The 21,329-nt window shown below is 39.5% G+C and overlaps 1 protein-coding gene across 26 annotated transcripts in view; it reads left to right on the forward strand.

Annotated features, from left to right (window-relative positions):
- ncoa2 (nuclear receptor coactivator 2) overlaps window positions 1-21,329 on the forward strand; it is a 363,375-nt gene that overhangs the window by 239,171 nt on the left and 102,875 nt on the right. The window lies entirely within an intron of this gene.

The following is a 21,329-nucleotide window of genomic DNA, read 5'->3' on the forward strand; positions in this document are numbered from 1 at the left end:
TGGGGTGTAAGTTAATGGGGTGTGATTTGGGCGGTACAGACTCGTGGGCCAAAATATCCTGTTACCATGCTGTATGTCTAAATTTAAATTTACAACTTTTCCATTTCCTTGACTTTGGAGTCATGATAAGCCTTGGTGAATTTGTAATCCATTTTCATGATGCTCTAGTGCAGCCATACTCAATCTTTTTTTGGCTGTGTCTCCCTTAGACTCTGCTCAAAGTTTATGGATCCCCCTCCCTATGAAAGAGTCAAGTCTTGGTTTCTTCTGTGCCTCTCTCCTACCAACTACATGCAAAAAAATATATATTACGTGAGGTGAAAGAAAACAAGGCTTTTTCTTAAATGTCTCTGGCCTCCAGGGGAAGGAAGTGAGTCATCTACATTGCTTTGTTCTCAACTTGAGAAATCAAGACTAATGTCCAAGATGCAGATTGAAGAATGGAAAATGTGGAAGTGTAGATGAGATGGATTAGTGGTTGTTAATATTTTGAAAGGTAAAGGACACAACAGTGTTGCAAAGATGAAATTACAATACAAATTATTGAAAAACTTGGTAGATCAGACAGATTCTGTGGAATGAAAAACAATCAATGTTTTGGATCTGGAACTTTTCATTGGTAAAAGCTTAGAGATGGATCTTGGACCTGTAATATTAACTCTTTCCACGGATGGCACCTGTCTTCATGAATTTTTCCAGCATTTTCTGCTTTTATTTAATCTTTCCCACATCTGCAATTTTTTTATTTTCAGCATTGTGGATTTAGTGGATTTACAGACAAAGTTCTGCACTGTGATCCATGGCAACTGGGATTTTACATACATTTATATGAAATTAGTTAAATGAAAGCAAGGAGCAAATGAGGTACTTAAGAAGTATTAAAACTGCAGGAATAAAACTCGAGAGGGCAATCAGGGCTAAAAGAAGACGTGGTTGCTTTGGCAGTCAAGGTGAAAGAAATTCCTAAGGGCTTCGACACGTGTATTAAGAGCAAAAGAGTAAGGGACAATATCTTCTTGAAGATCTTCATGTTTGACTATGCATGGCACCAGAAGAGATAGAGAGATCTTAATGGGTTTGTTGCATCTGTATTTACTCAGGAAACTGGCAAAGTCAAGGGAAGTGAGGCAAACCAGCAGTGAGGTCATGGAATCTATTCAAGATTCAAGAGGAGGAGGTGTTTGCTCTCTTAAAGTGAATAAATAACCAGGGCCTGACAAAATAGTCCCTCGGATCTTCAGGAAAGTTAGTGCAGAAATTGCAGGAGCCCTGGTAGCTATATTTAAAATGTCCTTAGCTAAAGGTGGGGTGTCAGAGGATTGGAGGGTAGCTCATATCGTTCCATTGCTTCAAAATGGCTTAAAAAATATTGCAGGAATTAGAGGCTGGTGAGCCTGACATCAGTTGTAGATAAGTTACTGGAAGATGTTCTAAGAGATCAGATATACAAGATAGTCAGCGACTGATAGTCAACATGGTTTTGGGCGTGGTAGATCGTGTTTATCGAGCGAGAAGGTTACCAGGAATGTTGATGAAGAAAAGGCTGTGGATTTTATCTCCCTGGACTTTAATAAGGCCTCTGACAAGGTCCCACATAGGGTGGTGGGGGTAGTAGGCAGGAAGGTTCTGTCACTCGGTATTCATTGTGAAGTAGTAAACTGGATTCAACATTGATTTATGGAAGAAGCCATAATTGATTCCCTCTCTGATTAGAGACTATGAATAGGGGTTTGCTTCAAGGATCATTTCAAGGTCCATTGTTCATCATAAAAATCAATGATCTGGATGATGATGTGGTAAATTGGATCAGCAGTTTTGAAAATGGCACAAAGATTGGTGGAAGGCTTTCAAAACTTGCAGAGAGGTCTAGACCAGCTGGAAAATATGGGCTGCAAAATGGCAGATGGAATTTAATGCAGACAAGTGTGAGGTGTGGCATTTTGCAAGGACAAGCCAAGGTAGGATATACACAGTAAATGGCAGAGTACTGAGGAGTGCGGTAGAACAGAGGGATCTGTGAATACATGATTCCCTGAAGGTGGCAACACAGATAGATTGGGTCATAAAGAGAGCCTTTTGGCTCTTCATAAATCAAAATATTGAATGTAGGAGTTGGAATGTTATGATAAAATTGTATAAAAAATAAGGTGTGACCAAATTTGGAGTATTGTCTGTAGGTTTGGCTTCTAACTACAGGAAAGATGTCTATAAAATTGGCACTCATTAGAAGGGCCAAAAGGCATGATTTTTGTGCTATAATGTTCAATGTAAAAGAATACTCCTCTCAGTGACATTAACCATGGATTAGAATAAAAATTCATTTGTTTCAATAACGTACTTCAGGAAAGAAAATTTGCCATCATCACTTGACAGTTGTCTGTGTGTGATCCCAGACTATAATGTGTTTGACCTTTGGAAGGTGATTTTTGGATTTTGGAGGCGATGGACTGGGGAGCAAGACTCACAATCATGTTGATCTAGAAAAATGTATTGAGTTTACAAGGGCATTGGGTTTAAATTTAAAATTTTTAATTTAAATATAGGCATACTTCACTGTAACAGTCCCTTCCAACCTACAAGCCCATGCCACCCAAATACCTCAATTAGGGCTTCTGGTGGGACTTTAACTCTTCTTCCCTCCACACTGACTTTCTCCCATGTCACTGTTCATCACCAAGGGAGTCCCAATTCTTGAAAACCACATGATCATCAGTTTTATTTCCACCAAAATTCTGTTCCTTTTTCAAAATTATTTCATGTCCATTACAGCCTCTGAACTCATCTCTGTTCAAGAGGCTTAAGTGGCTATAATTAAAAGCAGATGGCTTCCTTCTGCAGTCCTTAAATAATTAAGACCCACTTGAAATCCATTAGCTCTGTCTGTCAAAGTCCGTTGACTCTGAGAATGAACACTTCTCAGAAAACAATGGTTCTCTATAAAAGTGCTAAGACCTGTTTGTGACCCTGTACCAACCAATGGCTAACTTATTAAGAATACAGATACAATATTTTAACTCTATATTTTATTTTAATCAAACAAATATTGTTTAACATTATATTAAAGGTTAACAGAAATCCATTACAGTACTCTGACAATAAATCTGAAATTACCCAACACTCCCTCACCACCTCTCTCTAAATAAATGATCAGTTCCCTTGACTTACTGACGCTGAGAGAGGTTGTTTTCTTGGCACAATGCCATTAGGCTCTCTATCTCCTTCGTGTATTTTATTTCACCTGCAAATGGTGGTGTGATCAGTGAACTTAAAGATAGATTTGGAATGGTATTTGACTACGCAGTCAGGGGTGTTGATGGAGTAGAGTAAGGAGCGGTGTACACATCCTTGAGGGGTGCTAATGTTAAGTATGATTGTGAAACACTATATTCAGTCTCGCTTTGTACAGGCAATCTTTCCTGTTCCCTATGAGTCTTGCTGTTGTTACTTGATCTGAAACATCAACTTGCACCTTTTGCCTCCATAGTAGCTGCCTGGCCAGCTAAGGCTTTATTAAGTTGTATGAAATATTGAATAAAATAGATGGAGAATTCCGGATATTGCTTTGTGATTAATCAGGGGAAAAGTTGAAGAACTTTTTTTCCCTTAGATGGAATGATATCCACCATGTTAATAAATATCTGAATTGATCTGGCATTTAGGATGATGAAATTGAAACTTTAAAAAAAAATCTGAAAACTGAATGCCAAATGTGGAAACTACAAGGGCAGATTTGATGGAACATTTACTTCTAATATGCTTTATTTTCCTGTGAGGTAAGGAGAAACAGCTTGGAGAGACCCCCTCCCTCCACCCCACCTTGGGAAGTTCAGAGCTGCATCAGCTGATCAATCAAACGGTTGATCCTGAGGTTCTTAATTTTGGTTTTGATTGCATAATAAACAGGAAAAATCATGCATGTTTGGGATGAAACCACAGCAAAGTTTACTGATTTAGAGGGAGCTGTCAGGTCCTTGGGTAGTAGCAAAGCAGCAAAATGTCATTAGAATTGAAGCTGGGCTTTGTCCAGAAAATTGATGATTAGATATAACATGACATAATACATCCTCTGAGCCCCATAGTGTTCAAAAATCTATCAACTCTGCCTTGCTTACAACTAGTGATTGAGCACAATTTTCCAGTTCCTAAGGTTTACAGATCTCTTCGAAAGGGAATTTCTCATATCTGAAACAGCCATCCCTTTACCATTGGAGGTTTTCTGGAAGAGTGAACAACTGCTTGGAATTTTTATTGCAGATTCTGCTCAGAATGACAACGTGACATTCTTCTGAATGAGTGATATAGCTGAACCTTCCTCATTCGCTCTTCGGTGGAATCACTCTTGGAAATCAGATTTGCACTGTAATGATCCCAAACCAGTAAATCTCTACTTAACGGCATTTTGTGGATATAGAGTATACTTTGTAATCCAGCAATTTCCCATGCTGATAATAGACAAGCAACAGTAGATTTAGAAAAGAGTGCAAGGTTGAATATCTTGTAATGATGTTGATAACGTTATCATTTGCCAACATTTCTAGAAGTATCGCTGAGGGAGTTAACAGTTTTTCCATTCCTTTGAAATCCATTCATTTGAAATTCTGGGAGATCAAAATTGAATGGCTATGGTGTCACATGTCTTCATTAAAGTAGCTTTGGACAGATTTTGGTACTAAAGCCCCAGTATCCAGTACCTGAGGGGATTGGTAAATGCTGGATAATAAGTTTTCCAGTTACTTGAGACTCACTCTTACAATGCCTGACTAATACACACTTGCATTGACAGTAAACAGTTTAAAAGACAAATACTATACTGTGCTTGCACTGAACAAACTTCACTTGCATTTTAAAGCATTTTACTTATTTTGAGTCACATTCTTTGAAAGCACTTAATCGTCACTGCAACTGTAAACTTTCACTTTATGGGGCTGTCCGAAACACAAACAATAACGTCATAATTATCCCGCCCCTCCCCACCCAGCCAAATTTACAGATAAAACCTTATTAATGTACTTAATAATATGCAAATAAAAATAAAGACTTACTAAGCAGGGATAAGAAAACACTTCAGGAAACCTACCCCAAAGGTGAGTGGCATCAACCAGCTCTTCACCCTGGGCGATGCCATTTTATTCAAACACAACTTTATTCAAACAGCTGCTACGATTAAAGCATGACCAAGGCACTTGCTGGCTGAATATTTGCTCCCATGTTCACTAAAGATTTCTGTTTTACTTGAAAGAACATTTACAATTTTAAACTTTTATTTAAGATTTTATTTATTCTTAATTATTCTTATCAGTGTATTTATTTATTTATTTTCTTAAATTCCAGATAACAGGGGTTTACTGTATTTTGGGTTTCAGAGATCCAAAGTAATGAAAGCTGAAGTGATTAGGAAACATGGCTGCCAAGGAGGCAGCAGAGTTATGTACTGTACAAATTAGAATCTTTATGGGAAGAAGTTTGAAAAGCAGCAAGAGTATTGCCCATGCCTGTGGTTTTAAGTGATGAGCTCTGATTTTTTTTTTGTGTGGGACAGATGAATTGCTAGGGAGGGAGGATAGGCTTGCTGTTTTTGCAATAACAAATGAATATTTTTGATTTTCCTAAAAGACAATTGATGTAAATTCCAGGTAATCAGTGAATTTGTCAGACTAGAAATATTTAACAATTGTAGAATTCGATAATTGTAGAATTTTAAAGAAGGTAGCAAACAGATAAAACTAGACAATGGGATGGATGCCCATCTTCTACTTGCAAATTGTGGGAGGGATGGAATTTATGATTCAAAATGAAGAAAGGAAGGTTGGGTGCAAGGGAAAAATGTGTAAACTGCTGGAAACCGGGGAGAAAAGCAGATGTGAGCCTGGAACTTGGGAGAATAAATCTCGCAAGTTGCTGACTGCTTCGCAGTTCGACCGACAAAAAATAATCTGTGGTAATTGCAGGAAAATTATTGGATATCATGAATAGATCAATCCAATAGCATGTGCAGAGCAGAAAGAATTTTAAAAGGCAGCTTTGTGCACAGCCCTGCAAGAGATCACCCTCTTGAATGATGTTCTGATGTTACCTTCAGGGACAGATATCATAGGGACCTTAGCCTTTGCAGGGATTCTCGTAGGCACTGTTGAAATCTCCCTCTCAAAGTGGACATAGAAGGTGTTCAGTTCATCGGGAAATGAAAGAACCCTCACAGCCATTTATAGTGTTCACTCTCTTGTCTAATGTGGTAGTTCTGGATGTTATCCATAGTTTTCTGAAGTTGCTCATAAAAAGATGAAGCAGAGGACCTGGGTCATAGAAGGTTAATCAGAGCAATCACCAGGCAGTGATTTTATGGGTCTCAGATCAATGACAAAATGCGCTGTTCAGATTACTTTCTCTTCTAATGTGGTACTTAAAGATTAAATTTGGATATGTGTAAATGTCAATAACCTAGCTTAATTTAGCTGTTAGATACCATGTGATTATATAGTGGCTGTAAAATTATATCCTAGTTTACCATAAATGCTAGATGAATGCTTCCAGCACTTTTGGTCCTTGTTTGCCTCCTTCTTCATTGATTTCAAAGCGCTGTAACAGTTAAGTTGTTCAAGCTGCAGTTAGATGATGGTTGATTTTTAGGTTGGTACTTCTGCATACATTTCTGGTACTCAGTACTCTAGAAATTTGGTAGTTTCCTAAATTATTACCTTGGAAACTATTTCTGGGAAACTCAACCATGACCAGTAAGACTCTGGAAATCTTAATGGCCTTTCTCAATCAAGAGAGATGTGCAATCAATTTCTTGCCTTAACCAGCTCCAAAAGTGACCACAAAAATAAAAAAAAAAGAAGGCAGGCCATCTTGATGTCAGTGATTGAATCTGACTCTTCTTAAACGCTGTGGCCTAATTGAGCAGAGCTCATGATCTCATATTCTTCACCACATTGATCTACCTGTATAACATTGCCTGTTTCTTCCTATCATTGGTCATTCTTATGCTGAAATTCTCATCCAACCTTCTTCACCTCTGAACAAGAATTTGCACCATTTTGTGCTTGTCTTCCCATCTACCTTCACTTACAAATATAAGCAAAACCAATAATACTGGATGTTTTGTGGCCTTTATCCAGAACTGTTTTCTTATCAATCTTTTCATGCTGTCTGGCATTAGCTCCTGTGATGTTTCTTTTGTTATAATAAAGAAACTTGGGTTCTTTTAAAACAATTACTGGTATATTTTATTTGCTAAAGCATACAAGACCTCGTGTGTGGAGGCATGCATCTTGATTCTCCAAGCTGAAACAAACTAGTCTCCTACTCCCCCTAGTGATCGGGTGGATCACTAGCACTCTATCATTACATCCCCTTTCCTTGAGGTGTTGGCATTCATTTCAAGAGAAATAGTGTATAAGATTAAAGCCGTGTTGATGAGGCTATATGGGGCACTAGTGAGACCTTATTTGAAGTACTGGGTGCAATTTTTGGCTCTCTATCTTAGAAAGGATGTGATGTTGTTGGAGAGGGTGCAGAGGACATTTACCAGGATGATTCCTGGAATACAAGGGCTATCATCTGAAGAACATTTCGCAGCTCTTCGATTGTATTAATTGGAGTATAGAAGAATGAGAGGGGATCTCATAGAAACATTTTGAATTTTGAAAGGTTTTGACAGAGTGGATGTAGATAAGATGTTTTCAAGGACAAGAGGGCACAGAATTAAAATTAGAAGTTATCCATTTAAAACAGAGATGAGAAAAAAATTTCTTTAGCCAGAGGGCTGTGGAACTCATTGCCGCATACAGAGGTGGAGGCCCAGTCACTGGGAGAGTTTAAGCAGGATATTGAAAAGTATCTAATTGGTCAGGGTATCAGGGGATATGGGGAAAAGGCTGGCAATTGGAACCAGGTATGAGTATAGTTCAGCTTAGGGTAGAGTCGCAGAACAGACTCGATGGGCCAAGTGGCCTACTTCTTTTCGTTTATCTTGTGAAGATGACACACTAATACAGTATTCATATCAATTTAAAGTTACACACAACATGAACACAAACATAAGCAGCACAAACTTTTCAAGTGTGCAGATCTTTTTCTTTTAGAGATTCAATCTGTCAGGTGATTTAATAACGTGTGTGGATCTCCTTAACTCAGGTGCTCTGTCAGCTCTGCTGCTCCACTACTGTCTTGTACTAGTGATGTTTCCTCTGTTGCTGTGCAGGCTGGATCTTCTGCATTTGTCTGTTCCTGCGGTGTCTCTTGTGCCTTCAGCGGGCTCTTCTGATTCTTCCTCAGTATTTGACTATCCTCTGTTCTAACAGTGTAGGATCTTGGATTTACTTCCTCCAGAACAGTGGCCATTTTGTCCCAAGTGTTGGAATCTCTGAGTCTCACTGAGTTGTGTTGTGCCAGTGGCCCTCAGCTTCTTGGCAACTTGTCATAGTTTGCTTTTTGTCTCCATGACAGATGCTTTTGTTCTGTTCAATATCTTTGACATCTCTGTTCTTGTTTGGATCTGCAGGATAGTGAAGTGTGGAACATAGTCTATGTCCGATCAGAAGCTCTGTGGGTGACATGCCATGTTCAAGTGGCGAAGCTCTGTAACCCAATAGAGCTAGATACAGATCTGAGCCACTGTCTAGTGATTTCTTGAGCAACTGTTTAACTATGTGAACTCATTTCTCTGCTTTACCATTTGACTGTAAATGCAGAGGACTTGAAGTCACATGTCGTAAATCATACCCTTCTGCAGAGTTCTAGAATTCTCTACAGCTATAGCATGGTCCGTTGTCACTGTAGACAATTTGAGGAATTCGATGTCTTGCAAAGATTTATATCATGTATAGTTACTCCCTGACATATGTCAGTGTTTCATTCTGGATGATTGGCCGTATCTCTGAATGGACATGTCAGAATTGCCCTACCTGTGATACCGAAGAGTAAAACGATTGAGTTCTTTTTGTTCTCTCTCCGTACCCTTCTCATTTTCTCTGTTGCTGTGGACCCTGAGCACCCTGGGGACTCCACTGGGCTCTAAAATCTGTCTGACTTTCAGAATATTGAGCAACAGAATCAGAAAAAAATGGGACACAAGGAGGTAAAATGCAGTGAAATATCTCAATGTGGCAGCCACCAAGGCTATCTCTTGCGAGAGGCTGATCACCAGTCAACATGGCAGCCTCCATAGATAGGCCCGATGTTCATCGTAATTGTGTAAGTTTTGTATTTTTCTTTATTTTAAAAAAGAATTGATCATATGTGCGGATGGACACAAGTCGCATAGGTTGCAAGTCGGGGAGAACCTGCATTTGATCACACAAGCAGCAGACATATTAGGAAGCAGTGAGTTCTGATGAGGCCATGAGATGCTTCAGGGGTATATAAATGATTTTTTTTTTAAAATTGCAGATTCTAGAAAACTAAAATAAAGACAAATAATGATTCATCTTGTCTCAGATCTAAAATATGAACTCTCTTCTTTCCACTGACATTGCCTGATCTAATATGTGTATCCAGCACTTTGTTTTAATTTTGGTGATATATCGACATGCTAAATGACGAAGCGAGAATGTGGCATTTGGAATGCCATAGAGAAAAATGTGAATTCATCTCTGGTGAAAAAAGTAGAAAGCAGAATATTTTAAGTGATGTGAAATTAAGGTAATGTAGATGGTAATTTAATGTACGTCTTTGCACACAAATCAATCTAATCTTGCAAATATAACAAATAATTTTATGATAAACTGTTCATCATAGACACTATGATAAATGTGAAGGTTTGAGTGCATGTATGTGTGTGTGTATATATATGTGTGTGTGTGTGTGTGTGTGTATATATATTATATATATACTGTATATATGTGTGTATGCATATATATGTTTATGTGTATATATGCATGTGTGTGTATGTGAGTATAGGAGATTCTCATTCTTGCTATAACTTTCCCATGGCCACTATTAATTGTACACGTTCTTTCAATGCCGCTATTATATTGCCTTGCTCACTAACATTCCCATTCTCGCTAAATTGCCGATTCTAAATTTGAGAAAGTGTAGGCCCGCTTTTCTTCATTTGTCCTCAAGGCAACAACTCCTCACACCCCCATCTCGGAATTAGTCTAATTTAATTGTGCGCGTTATAGGCTTAAAAATGCAGTATATACTGAGAGTGTGTGTGTGTGTGTGTGTGTGTGTGTGTGTGTGTGTGGTAGTGGGTGTGCATGTACACACACACACACACACCCTACCCCACACACACACCTCCTGTACTCATATATATGCAGATGCGCATGTATATATACGCACCCACACACACTCTCTATAAATACAGTGAGGATAAATGTCATTCCGAGATGGGGGTATGAGGAGTGTTGCCTTGAGGACATATTAAGAAAAATGGGCCTATACTTTCTCAAGGTTAGAATGAGAGATAGTCATACTTAAGTGTAAAAACAATTTTTAGGGGCTTATCGGGAGATGCTCAGTTAATAATTCCCTTGGCTGGGATGTCCAGAATTAAAGGTGGTCTTGTCAAAAGCAGGCAGACCTGAGGTAAGAGAAATATTTTCACTCAGAGAGAAACATACATCTGAATTGCTGGAATGCTGTTTCTGAATAGATTCAGGTGGTTCTGTGGTAAATGGTGAGTCTTTATTTTATTGAAGGACAGAGCAGATGACAGCAAATAGTGCTATTTTTAATTTTCTTAACTGAAGGCTTGGCCTTCGGTTTAGAGATTAAAATTGAGGTTTTGGAAGAGGTGAGCATGAAAGGAACACAGAAATATCTCAGGGTTAGATGGCTACAGTCATTAGAAAGGCGATGAGGATTTTAAAGTTGTCAGACCCAGAATTTGCAGAGGCCATTGATCACAGGGGAAAGGAGTGAGGAAACTTGGTGTGAGCTGTGGGCAGCAAAAGTATGAATGAGCTGAGGTCCATGTAGGGTTGAAGATGGCAAACCAGTCAGAAGACAGTTAATACTGGAATTTAGAGGCAGCAAAAGCATAGTTGGCAATCTTAACGGCAGATGAATGGAGATAGTGTTGGAATGAGCAAAAGTTTTGAGGAGCATGTGGTGGAGAAAAAATATGCTTGTGGCTTCGTTGCAGGGTAGAATAAAGTTGCATTTCTGGCTTCCCTGGGGAATGCAATCAAATTGTCGGATTGGGAAATACATTTGTGACATCGCCTAAAGACAGACTTCCATCTTCCCAATTTTTATTTTGAGGATATTTTTGTTCACCAATACTTGATATTGGTCAAGTGTCAATGACAAACCAGTGAAGGAATGGAAAGAAATGACAGTGGAGAAGGGCTGGATGTCATAATGGTAAATTTGGAATTAAACATTGTACTTTCCTGTGATAAAATAGAAGGAACCTAGGTTATTGGGACATTCAGCATTCACAATGTAGGAGCAAAAGATGTGCCATTTTGGGTGATTTTCTGGCAACGATATGTGTAATGTTGAGATCTAGGCTACTGTGTTCAGGGTGGATTCAAAGCTATTGATGGTGATCCTCTGGCAGTGAGTTAAAGGTGAAGACTGGAACAAATCCAGCCAGTGCCACAAAGAAGGAAGGATGTTAGCAAAAGATGGTACCATTGATTTTGCCAAAAGCTACAAAGAGAGGAAGACAAGGAGGCAATGCTGCAGCAAAATCAAAACCTGCCAATCCTGCCTTCGAGTAGTCTTATTTTGTTAGGCTGGAAGGCTAACTGGAAAATTTCAGACATGCTTGTGGAACAATCAAGCTTGAATTTGTGAAATGGAAATATTGATGGAATGAATGTTATCGATGGGGAGGTAAATTTCAAGAGTCAAAAGCTGGAGATTAATGTTCTTGAAAAGGGTGGTGAGGAACATTTTGAAAAGATAAAGGGGTGGTACTTGAGAATGCACCATTTACAATTCATTCGAAGGGAAATTTGGGTCTTCGGGATCACGTAATTGAATTGTGGGTTGAAATATTGGACTTAATTCTCATTTATATTTCCTGACACAAAATTGTTGTCCCTGAGTGCACGCCATTGAGACCAAATGCAATTGGGCAGTTTGGCTGGATAGATTTAATCACTAACTTATCCTTGTTCCGTAATTGGAGTTAGAAAACTGATGAGCAAAACCAGAACTGTCCCATTTTCAATGTTTCTAGATGCCAATAATTAATATAAAATAGATCAAATCACTATTCCAGTTCTTATATTTGATTTTTTTTTAAAAGCTAACTTTCAGCATGAAATTTTTGCATGTATCAATCATTTATGTTTAAAAATGCAATTGAAGTTGCTGTCATCGTTGACTATAACATCTGTTCCTGTTTAAACTGAAAATGCCTGTAGATTTTACTGTTCTTTTACAAGTCAACAAATCTTTTTGAGTCTTGTTTTAATCTGACTTAATCTAACTTTTAATCTGGTTATCTTCTGACCAATATTTTGTTACAAATGCTGATCAAACTATCACTGCTCCACTGGCTGTTCTTAATTCCCATGAATTTATGCTAATTAAAAGACATTTAAGAAGCAGCATAATTAAGTGATCAAATACATATTTTGACATTTTTGTAAAACTTACAGTAAAGTAAAAGGATTGTTTTCTAAGGATGAACTTCAAGTGACTTATGACTTTAAATTGGAATCAATGTGGTAGAATAAATTAGTAACTTGAATTTTAAGTTGGTAGGATTTTAAGTTTTAGGTTTTCTTAAAACTGGGTAAAATTATATAAATTCAGTTAAAGTTTTACCTCGTCTGTATATTTAGATGAAAATTCTCTGTTCCTAGCCCACTGTACCAGCTGTACTTTTTTTTGAGAGTGTTTTTATACTATTTTAGTGCCTTTACTGAAAGAAAGCATTGTCTTCTGTGGTCCATAGTGTAAACAGTGTGATTGACTTGTCCGTTGACCATCATAGACGCACTGAAACTTTGGGGTCAGCATATAATGGTTACTTGTTACGTTGTAATTATGGGAAGCTAGCCCACAGAAACTTGTCGCCTCCACTCTAAGCTGAAGAAGGGGAAAAAAATCAAATCATGTAACCTTTTCACCATGTAGCATATATATTCAGTTTAAGATTGAAAACGTTTAATTTTAAAGAGAATCTGAGATCCCAAGACATGCATTTAAAATGCAAAATTTTCTTGGAAAAACTAAATGCAAACGTTTCCAATTATTGGTAACAATTGATAATACCCTTAAAAATATTATCGCTCTGCTAATTTATGGCGCAGTGTGTTCTGTGATGCATGGAACAAATGTCAAACATAAGTTTATAAAGGATCTTCCATGATAAAGTGTTTTACAGTCAGTGTCGTTATTATTTCATTGTACTGAAATGTGACAACAGATTTGTGCATAGCAAGATCTTGTACTTTAAAATGAGTATGCTAAGTGGTTGAATGTTAATTGTTGAGTCATATCATCAATCTCAAGAGTGGAGCTTAATTTCCATCTGTAAAAGATGTCACAACAGTACACTCGATGCTTTTGAACTATATTGTCTGACTCTGGGGAAAGTGAAGCAGCATGGCCTGTACTCTACAAGTTGCTAGATTCATCATGGATTGTATTTAACCCCCCCCCACATCTGCCTTTGGGAAGCAGTTGAACAGAAGTCAGACACAGATGCTGCAGCGTTACACAGGATCAGGTGGTACTGAATCTGAATTGTTCCTGTGGTCACTGCTCAGGCTACCTCCCAGCAAAGGTCCTGCCAGTATCAGTGCCTTGGCTGTTTCTTGAGTGACGAGACTTCAGTCATGCCCAAGAACCACCCTGAAGGTCTCTGACACTTCATGCTATCAAATGCCTTTTCACTTTTTCCAAATATTTCTGGATGAGACATTTGAAAATAGTTGAACAAAAATTAAAAAGTACAAATTAGGTTGATTAAAATTAAATAAAGCATTATAATCATGCCAAACTGCTCTTAATTTATTAAAAACAAATATACATTTAAAGAAACAAAAATAAAGTATAAACTTGCTCCTAGATTGAAGAAGTGAATAGGTTCACACTAGATGTGAGAACTTTCACAAGCAACCATCCGTGAAATGTATCCATAACCTCAGTTCAGCAACTTGCAGAAAACCCTTGGACTTAATGGTTAGCACGAGGCAGAATGACAGGTCAGATGTATTCCATCTTCAGTGCTTACCATAAGACATAGGATCAGAGGAGGAGCAAGGGTCTCGGGAGAACAGTGAGTGTCAGGACCAAGCTTTTGGTAAGTGCATTTAAAAAGGAAGTGGAGCGAGACTTGGACTGTCGCTGCAAGAGGAAGAGCAAGGGATTTGGGAGAGCTGTGAGTGTTGGGAACCAAGTTTTTGGTAAATGCATTTTAAAAAGGGAATTCAGGACAATTTACGTGTTAAATAGGACGGTGATTGGTGGGAATGAGTTCTACAGATAAGGAGCAGTAACAAATAAAAAGAGAGGAAGGCCAAGAAGGCGGACATTGTGTGAGTGATTGTTACAGAGCTCTGTGTTGTGTATTGGCCTATGTGTTGTGTGGTTTTATGTTAAAAAGTGACAGTTTGCCTTAGAGAGCCAAGGTGAAGGTGGAATGCTGAGAGAGTGGGAGACAGACTGATCATGTGCAGAAAATTATCTAAACATTTTTGGACTTGGACAATAAACCACCACTGGAGGTGCTGTGGAGTGGAAGAAGGCCCAGAGCATGAGCCATGTTCTGGAGGACAATTTAGAATGTTGGGATTTCAAAAAGGGATGAACATTCCAAAGGCAGCCAGAAGGATCCGGACGGACCAAGCCAGTGGTTCCTCTCTCTGCAGCAACACAAGACAACTTTGAATTTTGTGCTCTCTCTCTCTCTCTCTCTCTCTCTCTCTCTCTCTCTCTCTCTCTCTCTCAAAGATCTTTTGGCTTCAGTTTATCAAACTAAATTTTGTTTATGATCTTTGCTTCGGTTGAGATCGAAGTTTTGTGAGTCTTGTGTTTGTTTTGTGTCTAAGTTTTTCTGTGGGCTGGTTGGAAATATATCTTATACTTTAATTACATATGTTATATTTAGGCTGGGGAATTTATTAGTTTTATACTGTTATAGAGATTTGCATAGTAAACAGTGGGCATTGTTATAAAAGGGGGGAATTTTGAATTAAAGTTTGAAGGTGAATTTTTTTTGTTAATAAAGTAATTGTTCATCATTACCCCTGTGTGATATGCCTTCTTTGTGGTTGCTGGTTTGATCTTGTTACAGTGATGCAGTGTAGGAGTGGGACTTTGAGGCTTTGCCTTGTGAGGCTTTGGCGAGCAGAGGCTGAGGACAAGCTTGTTTCAATGAAAATTGAAACAAAGAATAGTTAATGGAGATGGCAGCTCGGGCTGTGGAATGCTCCAAATGTAGGATGTGGGAAATCTGAGACAGCACAATTGTCCCTGATGACTACACCCTGCAAGAGGTGCATCCAGCTGTAGCTCCTTGGAGACTGAGTTAGGGAACTGGAGCTGGAGCTGGATGAACTCTGGATCATTCGGGAGGCAGAGGTAGGGATAGACAGGAGCTTCAGGAAGACAGTCACCCCCTAAGTCAGGAGGAAGATAGCTGGGTGGGTGTCTGTTAGGATAGAAAAACGGAAAAGGCAGACAGTGCAGAGGCACCCTGTGGCCATTCCCTTCAAAATTAAATGTAACATTTTGGATATTGTTAGAACCATAGAACATTGCAGCATGGAAACAGGCCCATTCTAGCCTGTGCCAAATATTTTTTTTGCCTAGTCCAACTGACCTGCACCCAGTCCATGGCCCTTCATACCTCTTCCATCCATGTACTGATCCAAGCTAAAATTGAAGCGCATTCACTGCTTCAGCTGGCAGCTCATCCACACTCTCACCATTCTCTGTGTGAAGAAGATCCACCTCATATTCCACCTAAATTTTTCCACTTTCACTCTTAATACACATCCTCTGGTTTGTAGCTCATTTATCCTCAGTGGGAAAAAAAACTATCTACATTTACACTGTCTATCCCCCTCATAATTTTAAATGCCTCCGTCAAATATCTCGTCATTATTCTACGTTCTAGGGAATAAAGTCCTAATCTGTTTAACATTTTCCTGTAACTTAGTCCCTGAAGTCCAGGCAACATCCAAGTTTGTGCTCTTGCTATCTTATTGATATCTTTCCTGTAGTTAGGTGATCAAACCTGCACAAGATACTCAAAATTTGGCCTTATATAAATTTACCATAACATCCCAAATCCTAAACTGAATACTTTAATTTATGAAAGGCAATATGCCAAAAGTTTTCATTTTACCTCTGACACCACTTTCAGGGAATTATGTATTTGTATTCCCAGATCTCTATTGCACTCCTCAGTACCCTACCATTTACCGGGTATGTCTTGGTTTGTCCTTCCAAAATGCAACACCTCACACTTGTCTTCATTAAATTTCATCAGCCATTTTTCAACTGCAAACACGCTGATCCAATTTACCACATTATCATCTAGATCATTGATGTAGGTGAAAAACAGCAATCGTCCCACCACCGATCTCAGATACACTATTAGTCAAAGGCCTCCAGTCTGACATACCATCATCCGCCACTTCTCTCTAGCTTCTCCCATCCAGCCATTGTCGAATCCGGTTCACTACTTCACCATGAATACCCAGTGTCTGAACCTTCCTGACTAACTTCCCATGTTGGATATTGTCAAAGGCCTTGCTGAAGTCCATATAGACAACATCCATAGCCTTTTCTTCATCAACTTTCCTGGTAATCTCTTTGAAAAACTTTCTTAGATTGGTTTAACACCATCTACCATGCACAAAGTAATGTTTACTATCCCTAATGAGTTTCTGGCTATTCAAATAATTGTATATCCAATTTCTTAGAACACTTTCCACTAATTTACCTACATTGACATCAGGCTCACTAGCCAATAATTTTCGGGGTTACCTTTGGAGCCTTTTTTAAACAGCAGAACAACGTGAGCTACCCTCCAATTGCACCATGCCTGTGGATAAGGACATTCTAAATATTTCTTCCAGAGCCCCTGCAATTTCTACACTAGCCTCCCTCAAGGTCTGGGGGAATGTCTTATCAGGCCCTGTGGATTTATTCACCCTTATTTGCTCTAAGACAGCAAACACTTCCTCCTCTTTAATCTGTTTCTGTTCCATGACTTCACTGCTTGTTTTCCTTAGCTCTGTGCCCATTTCCTGAGTGAATACTGATGGAAGAAAAACATATCAGATCTTCCCCCATCTCTTTTGGCTCCATACAAGGTGACTACTCTGATCTTAAAGGGGACCAATTTTGCCCCTTACTATCCTTTTGCTCTTAATATACTTGTAGAAACCCTTAGGATTTTCCTTCACATTGTCTGCCAAAGTAACCTCATGTCTTCTTTTAACCTTTCAGATTTCTTTCTCGAGGTTTTTCTTGCATTTTTTGTACTCCTCAAATACCTCATTTGCTCCATTTTGCCTATACCTGCTACGCACCTCTCTTACAAACCAGATCCCCAATATCCCCTGTCAACCAAGGTTCCCTATGCCTGCTAACCTTGATTTTAATCCTGATAGGAACATACAAGCTCAAAATTTCACCTTTGAAAGTCCTCCACTTAACTCGCACATCCTTGCCTAAAAACAACTTATCCCAATTGAGCCTCTCCTGATACCCTTTAACATCCAGCAAACTGCTAATGTCTTCCATCATGAAGACTGATGCAAAATAGTCATTCATTTCCTCTGCCATCTCCTTGTCTCCCTTTATTATTTCTCCAGCATCATTTTCTAATCGTCCAATATCTCCCCTCACCTTTCTTTTACTATTAGGTGAAGAAGCTTTTTGGATTGTTTTTGATATTATTTGCTAACCTACTTTCATGCTTCATCTTCTTTTCCCTCCTCATGTGATTTTAGTTACTTTATGCAAGTTTTTAAAAACAAATTTTTGCTTGCTTTTGCTTGTCATCCATAACTGTGATGTTTTTCCAATAGAGTATTTCCACTTTTTTAGTATGTTTATTTGTTTTGCGCCTTCTCCATTTATTGCAGAAACTCAATCCATTGCTGTGCTGCCATCTTCCTTACTAGTTCCCCTTCCAGTCTACTTTGGCCAGTTCCTCTCTCATGCCACTGTAATTTCCTTTACTCCACTGAAATAGTGACACATCTGACTTCAGCTTCTCCCTGTTAAAACTCAAGTTGAATGCAATCATATTGTGATCACTGCCACCTAATGGTTCCTTTACTCTTAGCTCTCTATTTACCTCTGAAGCATTACACAACATTCAATCTATTATAGCTGATTCCCCTTGTGGGCTCATCAACAAGTTGCTTTAAAAAGCCATCTCGTCAGCTTTTTACAAATTCTCTCTCTTGAGATCCAATCAAAACCTGCTTTTCCAAATCTACTTGAATGTTAAAATCCCCCATGGCTACTGTAACATTGCTCTTCTGATATGCCTTTTCTATAAGCTGTAGTAATTTGATGTTCATATCCAGCAAATGTTTGGAGATCTGTATGCAACTGCCAAGAGTGACTTTTTACTCTTGTTATTCCTTAACTCGGCTCACAATGCTTTTGTAATCTTTTGATCCAATGTCACCTCTTTCTAATAAATTAATGTTGTTTCTTACCCAGAGTCACACCACGCCCTCTGCTTACGTGCCTATCCTTTTGATACACTGTGTATCCTTGGAAATTAAGGATCCAATGACATCCATCCTTTAGCCCTGACTCTGTGATAGCCACAACATTATCTCTGCCAAAGTGTAGCTGTTCTAAAAGGTCATCCACTTTATTTCTTATGTCTATGTGTATTTAAATACAAAACCTTCAGCCCTTGTTACTTTTGACTCTTCATTGCAACTCCTCCCACTGGCTACAATTTTGCCCTAACTGCCTGTCCTTCCACACAAACTCCCTACCAGCTGTCCCTACTTGTGCGCCAACTTCCTCTTCCTTTCATTCTTCACTTTGGTTCCTATTCCCCTGCAAATCTAGTTTAACACCCACAGCATCAGCATTATCAAACCTCCCTCTTAGAAGATGGGTTCCCCTCAAGTTCAGGTACAACCCATCCCACTTGTGCACATCACCCCTGCTCCCTGCACTGTCTCTTCAGCCATGATTACCACCTTGGAGGTTCTGCACTAACCTCTTTCCTAACTCCCTAAACCATCTACGCTCTGTAATTAGTAAGGGATTACTTAAAGTGGTATGTGAGTGCAAAGAAAAAGGTTGAGAACCACTGCCCTAAACTTGCTTTGCAGGGCCTCTACCTCACCCTTGCCAATGTGTTCCATGACCTCTGGATGCTCACCCTTCCCCTAAGAATATTCTGTAAGGCGAGATCCAATCAAAACCTGCTTTTCCAAATCTACTTGAATGTTAAAATCCCCCATGGCTACTGTAACATTGCTCTTCTGATATGCCTTTTCTATAAGCTGTAGTAATTTGTTGTTCACATCCAGCAAATGTTTGGAGATCTGTATGCCTGGTAGGCAACACCCTATCCTGGAGTCTCTTGCAGCAACAGAATCTTCTATCGTTCACCTACTCTTGAGTCCCCTATGACGATCACTCTATCAGATTTCACCTTTCCATTCTGAGGCTCAGAGCTGACCATGGTGCGATCAGTCAGACTGCTGTCTGGCCCGGCTAGGTCATCCGCCTCAGCAGTATCCAAAGGGGTATACCTGCTGAGGGGTATGACCACAAGGCTACACTGTATTGTCTACATGTTCCTTTTCCCTCTCCTGACAGTAACCCATTTACCTTCCTCCTGCCTTCTCGGTGTAATTGCATCCTTTTAGCTCCTGTCTATCAGCCCCTCAGCCTTCCGATTTGTCTGCCAACTTCTTCATCGCAATGAAGAATGCAGAAGAATAGAATGCATTTTGTGGCTAGTTGAATCATTGGTGAGTTGTCAGTGTGTTTGTGCCCAATATTTTGCCACTTTAACTTTAGATTGTCTATCCTTCTCCTTGAGTGGAAGTTTGGTGATTTGTCAGGAAATATGTACATTTATTTCCAGATCTCTCACTGTGACTAGTGTGTAAGCAGATTATATTCATGTTTTGTACATTGAAATATTATGTTCACATTTGAAAGTTATTTTTAATTCTACATTTGTCAATATTGAAATATTTCATTGGGAGAATACTCTTAAACCAAAATTACATATTGTTTCAATGCTAAGAGCATCAACGACATAGTTCTACTAATACTAAAATGAAAGAAGCCAAAATAAATATGGATGTCAGCATTTGAATGAAATACTGTCCTAAAAGTGGTTGTCGAAATGGTAGACTCCGCTTTACAAATACTCAAATGATGAAAATTAGCTTTTCCGAAGAAAGCCATGTTTACTTTTATGAAAAGTATTTTGCTTTTACGAAAAAGCCGATGGGGCTGTCAGTACTTAGCTGGTGGGAGTGGTCACAGGGCAGGTGGTGGGGCTGTCAGCGTGTGGACAGCAGAGCAGTCAAAGGGCGGCCGGTGGGGTAGTCAGCGTGCAGCCAGCGGGGTGGTCAAAACTCATTGTCTTCCCGATTTTAGTTAAGTGAAACTATACTATATGTACATTATTTCTCCTTTATATAGATAGGCTGTGTATTTATCATAACCTTCTTACTTTTACTATCTTTCTTTGGCTTGGCTTCGCGGACGAAGATTTATGGAGGGGGTAAAAGTCCACGTCAGCTGCAGGCTCGTTTGTGGCTGACAAGTCCGATGCGGGACAGGCAGACACGGTTGCAGCGGCTGCAGGGGAAAATTGGTTGGTTGGGGTTGGGTGTTGGGTTTTTCCTCCTTTGCCTTTTGTCAGTGAGGTGGGCTCTGCGGTCTTCTTCAAAGGAGGTTGCTGCCCGCCAAACTGTGAGGCGCCAAGATGCACGGTTTGAGGCGATATCAGCCCACTGGCGGTGGTCAATGTGGCAGGCACCAAGAGATTTCTTTAGGCAGTCCTTGTACCTTTTCTTTGGTGCACCTCTGTCACGGTGGCCAGTGGAGAGCTCGCCATATAACACGATCTTGGGAAGGCGATGGTCCTCCATTCTGGAGACGTGACCCACCCAGCGCAGCTGGATCTTCAGCAGCGTGGACTCGATGCTGTCGACCTCTGCCATCTCGAGTACTAGGGATGAAAGCGCTCCAATGGATGTTGAGGATGGAGCGGAGACAACGCTGGTGGAAGCGTTCTAGGAGCCGTAGGTGATGCCGGTAGAGGACCCATGATTCGGAGCCGAACAGGAGTGTGGGTATGACAACGGCTCTGTATACGCTTATCTTTGTGAGGTTTTTCAGTTGGTTGTTTTTCCAGACTCTTTTGTGTAGTCTTCCAAAGGCGCTATTTGCCTTGGCGA

Source organism: Narcine bancroftii, chromosome 2 (genome assembly GCF_036971445.1).
Source record: "Narcine bancroftii isolate sNarBan1 chromosome 2, sNarBan1.hap1, whole genome shotgun sequence".
NCBI lineage: Eukaryota > Metazoa > Chordata > Chondrichthyes > Torpediniformes > Narcinidae > Narcine > Narcine bancroftii.